This window comes from Pezoporus occidentalis, unplaced genomic scaffold (assembly GCF_034315485.1).
Source record: "Pezoporus occidentalis ecotype Australia unplaced genomic scaffold, CSIRO_AGI_Poc_V1 ctg2, whole genome shotgun sequence".
Lineage (NCBI taxonomy): Eukaryota > Metazoa > Chordata > Aves > Psittaciformes > Psittacidae > Pezoporus > Pezoporus occidentalis.
The window spans coordinates 18,959,102-18,969,373 of record NW_026913855.1 but is presented as its reverse complement, the minus strand read 5'-3'; the positions used below and the strand labels follow the sequence as shown (position 1 = coordinate 18,969,373).

Below are 10,272 nucleotides of genomic sequence, written 5' to 3'. Positions count from 1 at the left end.
CTAGCCCCAGAACACTGCACATGTACGTGGAGCACCTAAAAGCCGTGTGGGTGGCAAAGGTCTGGAGAGACCTTTATCCAGCATGACCATACAACAGTGGTGGGATCCCATTTTCGAGGCCCCTTGGCCGACAAACAGGGATACTGCTGCTGCCTTTGGAGCACCAGTACACAGTCGCATGGCACAGAGGGCTCAGCTACCTTCTCACAAAAGCTTGTTGGTTCAACATCTTACGATCTTAAACCTGGGAGCCTCTTGCTGCTTTACCTCCAGCAGCAGCACCGAGATCGAGACAAGGTAAAACCCCTCTCGGGATAATCCTGTGTAAGGTAACGCGGCTCCACTGCAGCTGGACCCTGCTGCGGAGGGCGGCAGTGGCAGGCTAGGTGGACGTGGACGTGGACGGGACCGGGACCACCTATCCCCTGTGGGGTTAACAGCGGCCCCGCACGCCGGGGGCGCCATTTCGAGCCCGCAGCCCTGCCAGGGGGCGGGCTCACTTGCTGCCCCCAGCGCCCGGCCTCCGTCCCGCGCCCCCTCCTCAAGATGGAGGCGCGGCATGTCCTCTCGTCGCTGCTGGCAGGAAGCCCCCGCGCCCTCTGGGGACAGAGTCAGACCAACCCCACGTTCCCCCTTCCCACCCCTCCCTTCCCCGTGGTCGCTGCCGCTCCCCACAGGTGTGGCTCTTTCCTGCAGCCTCAGGCTCGATGGCCTCCGCGCTGGGGCGGCTCCGAGCGGTGCGTGTTGGGGAGGGGTAGGGGGTGTCTCTGGGCAGTGATCCTGCGCGGAGCGCGGCGGCCGCCTCTGGGAGGTGTGCGGAGGGACGGCGCCTGCTCCTGAGTCAGCAGCGGCGAAGAGGCGGGCGGCACCGCGCCGCTCGGCCCCGCCGAGCTCCCGCGGCCCCTAGCACCGCGCCGGACCCCGGTGCCGAGCACCCGCTAGAGGAAGGGGGGGCGTGGGGGCCCGGCGGCTCCTTTCTCCGCCGCCGCCAGGTAGGCTCACTGCTGCGGCCTGGGCGCGGCCGCAGGTGCCGGTGTAGGTGAGGAAGGGGTGACAAAGGCAGTCGGTGCTGTCCAGCTGCCCGGCTGAGAACCGGGGATTAACTCCGCTAGCTGAGCACTTCGCAGCTGGGGTTGGAGTCTGCGGCGAAGCGCAGCCCGGAACCGCCCCGCAGGCGGGCGTGCTCCCGGTGTGCAGGGCTCCGGGAGAACGAGTGCTGTGAGTGCCGTGCTGAAATGGTAACGGGACAGCGGTAGCGATGGTGCCTCCGGACTAAAGGGAGTTTTCCCGCCCTTCGGCCCCCGTCTGCTTGTGGCAAAATGCGTGTCCTGTGCTTGTGCAACCTGTTAGGCCGGGACCATGGTGGGAAACAACACTGGGGGACTGTGCTGGGGGAATGTGTGTATGTTTTAGTATTTAATTTACAGGTGGATTTATTTATATACATGTATGAAAATAAATATTTGTGTATGAAGGATCAAACAGTTTTGATGGGGTGTTCCCTAACAGTGCATGTATATTTAGCTGTATCTGATCTGAGCTCAGAAATCGTAGCTTTATGTTGTCTTATTTGTGTGTGTATATATATTTGGATATTTACATATGCAAAGTATATAAGAGTATTACTCTTGGCAAGTTTCTCTTCAGTCTTCTGTCAAAGTGTGTGTTTGTTACAGCCTAAACATGTATGTGACTGGTGAGCATGGTGCTAATGTGAAATGCTTTGTCAGATTGTGTTCTGAGCAGTAGAGCAGAGCTTAAACAGAAGAAAATACTATATGTAATATTTGATGCCGTTTCAGGCATAGTCTACATTAGGAATGTTATAGAAAACTAGAATCATTCCCCTGACCTCTTTCAGGAGAATATCACAGATAACCCGTGAAGAATCAGATAGTTGAGGGAACAAAATGAATCACAAGCTGGTTTGCCCTCTGTTCCTCCCTATCTGCTTTTGCTGTAGGAGCACTCTAATGTTCCTCATAGTGTCTGCATGACAAGATAGTGGAGTTAATATAGGACATACTGGCTTTTAAACTCTTTGAAGTTGGTTCTGTATCTGCCTTTGCCCTTACTATATCTTGTAGTAGGAGACTGATTTTCAGTCATGCAACTTTACAGGCTGGATCAATGGGCTGTGTGGCCAGTGGTATGAGGTTCAACAAGGCAAAGTGCTGGGTCCTGCACTTGGGTCACAACAACCCTGTGCAATGCTGCAGGCTTGGGGAAAAGTGGCTGGAAAGCTGCCCATGGAAAAGGATCTGGGGATGCTGATTGACAGAGCTGAACAGGAGCCAGCTTGTGCCCAGGCAGCCAAGAACGCCAGTGGCATCCTGACCTGTATCAGAAATAGTGTAGTCAGCAGGGCTGGGTAAGTCATTGTCCCCCTGTACTTGGCACTGGTGAGGCCACACCTGGAATCCCGTGTTCAGTTCTGGGCCCCTCACTACAAGAAAGACGCTGAGGTGCTGGAGCGAGTCCAGAAATGGGCAACAAAGCTGGTGAAGGCTCTGGAGCACAAGTCTGATGAGGAATGGCTGAGGGAACTGGGATTGTTTAGTCTGGAGAAGAGAAGGCTTAGCGGGGGACCTTATTGCTCTCTACAACTACGTGAAAGGAGGCTGTAGCAAGGTGGGGGTCAGTCACTTCACCCAAGTGACAAGTGGTAGGACAAGAGGTAGCAGCCTCAAGCTGCACCAGGGGAGGTTTAGATTGGATATTGGGAAATATTTCTTCACAGAGGGGGTGATTAGAACAGGCTGCCCAGGGAAGTGGTAGAATCACAGTCCCTGAGAGTGTTCAAAAACCATGCAGGTGAGTCCCTCAGTGATATGGTTTAGTGGTGGTCTTGGCAGTCCTGAGGTAATGGTTGGACTCGATGATTGTAGAGGTATTTTCCAACCTAGTTGATTCTCTGATTTTATAAATCTAGACATTTGCTTTGTTTAATTATTTACTCCTTGTGTTTGGTATTTTCTAGCTGCAGTTGATATTTCCTAGTTGGGCTTTGTCTTGAGTCAAACCTGAATTGTTTAAAACCTGATATAATACAAAGTTAATACGTCATACTGACCATACTCATTTTGATAGCTTAGGTGATGGGGTTGAGCTGCATGTAACGTGTCAAATTATGTGTCTGAGTGGTGCAGGTAAGGTGGGAGTGTATGTGTACAAGATTCATGGACTGATGCTTTCCCCATCAGCATAAGACAATGGAAAATGCAGCATAGCCCGGTTTATACATTATTGAAGCTAACTGGAGTTATGATCATGATCTGTGGACAAGGCTGTGCTCTGGGGATGCTTGTCCAGTTTAGTCTTACCTGTTTTCCTTCAGAGAGTACTGTGGTGGAGAGCTGGAGGTGAACTTCTGTAGCACTTTACGAACTTCAGGTTCCACAACAAACACATGCCGATATGGATCTGTTACATCTTCACTAGCTGCCTATCAGCGAGCTGCAATTCTGTCAATTCTAATGAGCTGCATGGAGTGCAGAAGTTTTGGTGACTTGGAGATGCTGTAGTTTAGTTCATCTTTAGCGGGTTGAAGCAGTTTGCACAGCAGTTCGCACAGGCAGGCGAGCAGGATGGTGAGCACTCGTCGTATGAGCAGGGCCCGGTCCGGGAGCTCTGCTCTGGCTGCCCCGGCGGTGCCCAGCGTAGGCACCCAGACAGAGCCGATGAGAGGGGAGGTTGCAGTGCAGAGCTCGGGGTGTAGAGAGGAGAGTGCCTGCACTGGTCTGGTGAGGGGAGGGTGCACAATGGGCAGGGCTGCGCTCCGTGCTCCCTGGTGGAGGTCCTCCTGCAGCAGGGGCTGAGCTGCGGGATGCTGTTAATAGGCTGCGAGATGTCAGGGAAGCTGAGAGGAAGCAGGAATGCTTGCTCCCGGCCCAAACTGTGCAGGGGCCTCAAGCGTCCCCTCTAGTTCATGGAGGAAAGAAGGAAGCCGTTAACCTGGGAAGCTGGGAATTAGTGACAAAAAAAAAAAACAAACAACAAAAAAAGGAGGAAAAGGACAACCAAAAGAAAGGGGCTTCCCCCTAAATCTGTTGTCCCCACGCAGAACCGCTTTGCTGTCCTGCAGGGGGCTAATGAGGAAACGCACTCGAGCCAGAAACAGCCGGCAGATGCTCTGGTAAAGATCTCTACTGGTGCTGCTAGGAAAAAGCGGCGGGTTGTAGTAGTAGGGGACTCTCCACTGAAAGGGACAGAAGCACTCATCTGCTGGCCAGACCCCATCTCAAGGGAGGTGTGTTGCCTACTGGGGGCATGGATCAGGGATGTGGCAGAGAGGCTGCCTGCTCTAGTAAGTCCCACGGACTATTACCCACTCCTGGTGATACATGTGGGTGCTAGGGATATAGATAGCAGTAGCCTGGGGAACATAAAGAAGGACTACAGAGCCCTGGGGGAGGTGGTTAGGGGCTCTGGAGCTCGCGTGGCCTTTTCGTCAATTCTCCAGGATACAGGGGAGGACCTAAAAAAAGCTAGGAGGATTACCCAGGTTAATAACTGGTTAAAAGAGTGGTGTCATAGTCAGGGGTTTGAGTGCCCTGAACACAGGATCCAAGCTTGTAGGCCAGGTCTAGTGGGGGCTGGTGGAGCTGGTCTGACAAAGAAGGGAAAGAGCAGTTTTGGTAGGAGGCTTGCCAGACTGGTCAAGGAGGCTTTACACTACATGTGTTTGGGGAGGTGGGCATCATTCCATCCCAACACACCCAGTCAGTTGCCAGAACCTATAATAAATGCTTGGAGCACTGTAGAGATATCCCAGCCGCTCCAGCCAATGAGCCGGCTTCATTTGGAGCTCGGCTCAGATGCCTCTATACAAATGCCCGTAGCATGGGGAACAAACAAGAGGAATTAGAGATGTGTGCACGTCTACGGGGGTATGATATAATAGGCATCACAGAAACATGGTGGGATGGCTCCTATGACTGGAGTGTTGGAATGGAAGGTTACAGGCTCTTTAGGAAAGACAGGCCTGGCAGGTGGGGAGGGGGGTTGCCCTTTATGTTAGGGATAGGCTGGAGAGTATGGAACTCTGTCTGGGGACAGGTGAGCAGTCAACAGAGTTTGTGGGTCAGGGTTAAAGGGAATATAGCTATGGGAGACATTACTGTGGGGATCTGTTACAGACCGCCTGACCAAGGAGAACCTGCGGATGAAGCACTCCATAGACAGATAGGAAAAGCCTCACGCTCACAGGGCCTTGTTCTCATGGGTGACTTCAACCACCCTGACATCTGTTGGAAGGATGGTAAGGCCCAGCACAAGCAATCCAGGAGGTTCCTCAATTGTGTAGAAGACAACTTCCTTCTGCAAGTAATAGAAGAGCTGACAAGGAGAGGTGCCATGCTTGACCTCGTGCTCACCAACAGGGAGGGGCTCATTGGAAATGTGACTCTCCAGGGCAGCCTTGGATGCAGTGATCACGAGATGCTCGAATTTGAGATCCTCAGGACAGTGAGAAGAGCGTGCAGCAAGTTCACTGCCCTGGACTTCAAGAGAGCAGACTTTGGCCTCTTCAGGAACCTGCCTCGTAAGGTTCTAGGGGATACAGCCCTAGAGGGCAGGGGGGCCCAAGACTGTTGGTTGATAATTCAAGGATCACCTGCTACAAGCTCAATAGTGTTGCATCCCAACTAGACGGAAGTGCAGCAGGAGGGCCAGGAGACCTCCTTGGATAGATAAGGAGCTCCTGAGGAAAATTCAGTTGAAAAAAGAGGCTTATAATAAGTGGAAGCAAGGACAGGTGGCATGGGAAGGGTACAGGGTTGTTGTCCGGGAAGCTATGGACCAGGTTAGGAAAGCTAAGGCCCAGTTAGAATTAAACTTGGCTAGAGGTATTAAGTATAACAGGAAGGGATTCTACAGGTACATAGCAAATAAAAAACAGACTGGGGAGAACGTAGGCCCCCTCAGGAAGCTCTCAGGAGAACTGGCTACACAGGATTTGGAGAAGGCTGAGGTTCTGAATGACTTTTTTGCCTTGGTCTTCACTGGCAAAGGCTCTGACCAAACCACCCAAGTCTTGGAAGGCAGATGCAGGGACTGTGAGAATTAAGACCTTGCAGCCACTGTAGGAGAGGATCTGGTTCGAGACCATCTTAAAAATCTTAACACGCACAAGTTCATGGGTCCTGATGAAATCCATCTGCGGGTCCTGAACGAACTGGCAAATGAAGTTGCGAAGCTGCTGGCCATCATGTTTGAGAAATCATGGCAGTCAGGTGAAGTTCCCGATGACTGGAAGAAGGGGAAAATGGATGACCCGGGGAATTACAGACCAGTCAGTCTCACCTCTGTGCCTGGCAAAATCTTGGAGCAGATTCTCCTGGAAGGCATGCTAAGGCACATGAAAATCAACAAGGTGCTTGGTGACAGCCAGCATGGCTTCACTAAGGGGAAATCCTGCCTGACCGATTTGGTGGCCTTCTATAATGGTTCTATGGAACTGATGGACAGGGGTAGAGCAGTTGATGTCATCTACCTGGACTTGTGTAAAGCGTTCGACACTGTCCCACACGGCATCCTTGTCTCTAAATTGGAGAAACATCAATTTGATGGATGGACCACTCGGTGGATAAAGAACTGGCTGGATGGCCGCACACAAAGAGTTGTGGTCAATGGCTCAGTGTCCAACTGGAGACCAGTAACGAGTGGCGTCCCTCAGGGATTGGTGTTGGGACTGATCTTGTTTAACATCTTCGTTGCTGAAATGGACAGAGGGATTGACTGTGCCCTCAGCAAGTTTGCTGATGACACCAAGCTGTGTGGTTCGGTTGATACGCTGGAGGGAAGGAATGCCATCCAGAGGGACCTTGACACACTTGTGAGGTGGGCTGATGCCAACCCCATGAAGTTTAACCATGCCAAGTGCAAGGTCCTACACGTGGGTCGGAGCAATCCCAGGCACAGCTACAGGTTGGGCAAAGAAGAGATTGAGAGCAGCCCTGTGGAGAAGGACTTGGGGGTGTTGGTTGATGAGAAAATGAACATGACCCAGCTGCAGTGTGCACTCACAGCCCAGAAAGCCAACTGTATCCTGGGCTGCATCAAAAGGAGCGTGACCAGCAGGTCGAAGGAGATGATCCTGCCCCTCTCCTGTGCTCTTGTGAGACCTCACCTGGAGTATTGTGTACAGTTCTGGTGTCTTCAACATAAAAAGGACATGGAACTGTTGGAACAAGTCCAGAGAAGGGCCACAAGGATGATCAGGGGACTGGAGCATCTCCCGTATGAAGACAGTCTGAGGAAGTTGGGGCTGTTCAGCCTGGGGAAGAGAAGGCTGCGTGGAGACCTCATAGCAGCCTTCCAGTATCTGAAGGGGACCTATAAGGATGCTGGGGAGGGACTCTTCATTAGAGACTAGTGATAGGACAAGGGGTAACGGGTTAAGGCTTAAACACAGGGGAAGTTTAAATTGGATATGAGGAGGAAATTCTTTCCTGTGAGGGTGGTGAGGCACTGGAATAGATTGCCCAGGGAGGTTGTGAATGCTCCATCCCTGGCAGTGTTCAAGACCAGGTTGGACGAGGCCTTGGGTGATATCGTTTAGTGTGAAGGGTCCCTGCCCATGGCAGGGTGGTTGGAACTAGATGATCTTAAGGTCCTTTCCAACCCTAAGTATTCTATGATTCTGTGATTCTATGATCTTTCCATACAGCTGACCTCTGACTGTTGGTTTGGGATGCTGAGCAGGCTGCAAACTTCAGTGGTACCATGGGAGATGGGGAATTTCAATTGACAGCTTTCTGAGCCTGCTAGCAAAATCTCTGTCAGGAATGTTTTCAAAACAATTGATTCCCTTTCCTCCCCATGTGCACAGACATGGGATCTGTTTCAGGTGGAGCCCCTATACCTTCTGTGATGCTGAATAAATTAGCCTTGCTGTAGGCTTTTTCACATATTGGTTGTATGGACTTTGCTTCTAAATCTTTCCTTTAAGAAAGCACATGTGATGCTTTATGTTTGCTGGTTTTGATAGTGGTACTAAATGTATATCCTTAATAGGAAGTACATGATTAAAGGTGGAGTTGTGATGCTCTATATCCAGCAGTCTCCAATTTCAGTGCTGTAGAGGAAGCACAGAACCACTGTAATGGATATTGTACCCATGGGGAGAAATCCTTCCTACTGTCAGGCCGTTAGCTTTCAATTTCTGTCATAAAGTGTCTTTCTGTACAAATTTATAATCTGATTTAGCTGCAGATATAGTTGGATTTTCCATTTAAGTACCTAATATCTTTCTGTATGGTGCCAGGGTATGATTGCTGAGTATTTTTCAGGATGATGTGACCTTGCACAGAGTAGGTAGGAATTCAGTCCATCCAATTGGAGGTAATATGAATGCTGTTAGGCTAATGACAGGTTTCAGTTAGTCAGCCTTTATGAAGGGGCAGTTTTGTGGTTGGTTCCTGTCCTAATGAGTTTTCCTTGATAAATCTGCCCTCTGTTCTTCTGTACAGTTTATAAACTCTTGTACATGTTGCAGAAAGTTCCACTGGTTAAGTATAGATAGATTTTAAAGAAATAAAATGTGCTCGGGGTCTGAGGTGGGGTTCCAGAGGTTTGCATCTCAGGGTGAGGTTGTGTGCACACTTGCACTTTAGCTGTGTATTAACAGACAAGTTGTTTTCCAAACAACAGAGATAGTGAGTGTTCTGTGGATCTGTGTTGTGAGGTCAAACAAAGATTTTCCATTGTCTTTTCATGTGCTTCTACATTTTTTTCCATGTACTCCCCTCTTTCCACAGACTGTAGAGGTGGTGTGATACATGGGCTATATTTTCAGTTACAGAAATTGGTTGACTTGGTTTTTGGGGGGCGGGCTTTTAGAAGTTGATGTTGCAATTTTGTCTTGTCTGGCTTGGCTGTTTTTACAGAAGTTATAGGAATTTATCTGCTGGTAATCTGTTCTTTTGTGGTCAGTGGCTTACAGTATACTGTAAGTGAAAAAGGGGATATACATACACAGTGGTCAAGTAAGCTTTTTCTCTGCAGGGGATCAGACTAACAATGCTAACAATGGATATAAACCTTGGCACAGTCATGCGGGTGACAATTTACTGACTGCTGTTATATCAACACACAAGATCTGAAGTCTAGAAATGGATGAACGGCATCCAGCTGCATTGAGTCTTTTCTTGAAGGTGATAAAATAGCAAGACATAAATGGAGACAGTATTTATGTACTTCACTTACAAGATTTTGGCTGATCTGGCTCCCTGCTCTTGTTCCCACACCATCCTATGCAAGTTCTTTTTCTGCAGTGGGTGTGATTGTGTCTCAGGCAGTGGCTGGGTGTTCAGTAATCTCAAAAATGGTCAGTTAGCTTTGTTGACTAACATTGCTTGAGCTAGTCTCTGCTGATCAATCTCTGAACAACCCTTGAAGGCTACTATAAATTAGATGGCTTAAGTAACTTCTGTTTTTATAACAGGATAGTTTTTCCAATTAAAAAAAAAAACAACCCCATACCCTAAAATCCTAGCACATCCATTTGACATCAGGTGTCAAACTGTTGTTTCCTCTGCTGTATGGGGTATTGTTAATTAATGAAGGTGTATCAGTCACCTGAAGACCATAAACAAGAAAGTTGGATTTTCATTTTTAAGTAGGTTCCAGGAAACTTTTTCAGTAAAACTTAAATTTAAGTGTAGTAGCTCTGTTGTCTTCCTTCAGTGTTTGACATTATTGCAGTTAACAGCAAGAATGCAAAGTGAAATGTAGTAGATGGTTGAGTTGCAACAATTCAAATTGCAGTGAACAATTATTAACAGAAAAACCTCTGCTACCCTTTCTATACCTGGTATTGCTTTGGCTGAAGTTGTAAACTTTTCTTGTTTCAAAACAACCTAATGTTTTATGTGGCAGTAGCCTTTATATTTTGGAGGCAGAGAGTGTCTGCATTTTCCTTGGAACTGTGAACTTTCTGTGTTCAGCGCTTCTGAGATCAGTGTCCTGGTTTTGTCCATAGTATGTTTACAAACTTGGGTCCTCTGAATCTGCAAGTATTACCTTTGATGCTTTGATGATTAGCTTAGATCAAGCTACAAGAAGAGTTGATTTTATTTATTTATACATTTTTAAAGTATTGGATCTTAAATGGCAGTATTAACAATTGCAAGGATTTAAGTATCATAAATGAGATCTCCTAAATCCTGACACTGACTTAAATGGGATCATGAGTTTACCCCATGAAGTTTTCCTTAAAAAATCAGAACCAAACAAATCCAAAGCAAACAACCAAGGCACCCCTACCCTAAC

The 10,272-nt window shown here is 48.7% G+C and overlaps 1 protein-coding gene across 3 annotated transcripts in view; it reads left to right on the top strand.

Moving 5' to 3' along the window:
- Positions 1-655: 655 nt before the first annotated feature.
- Positions 656-10,272, top strand: part of KIAA0319 (KIAA0319 ortholog) — a 56,292-nt gene continuing 46,675 nt past the window's right edge. For 2 of the 3 annotated variants that reach the window (XM_062618050.1, XM_062618049.1), the window contains exon 1: positions 656-992. The gene's annotated coding sequence lies outside the window, so the exon portion shown is untranslated. The remainder of the gene's footprint in view (positions 993-10,272) is intronic. The other variant, XM_062618046.1, reaches the window with a different exon arrangement.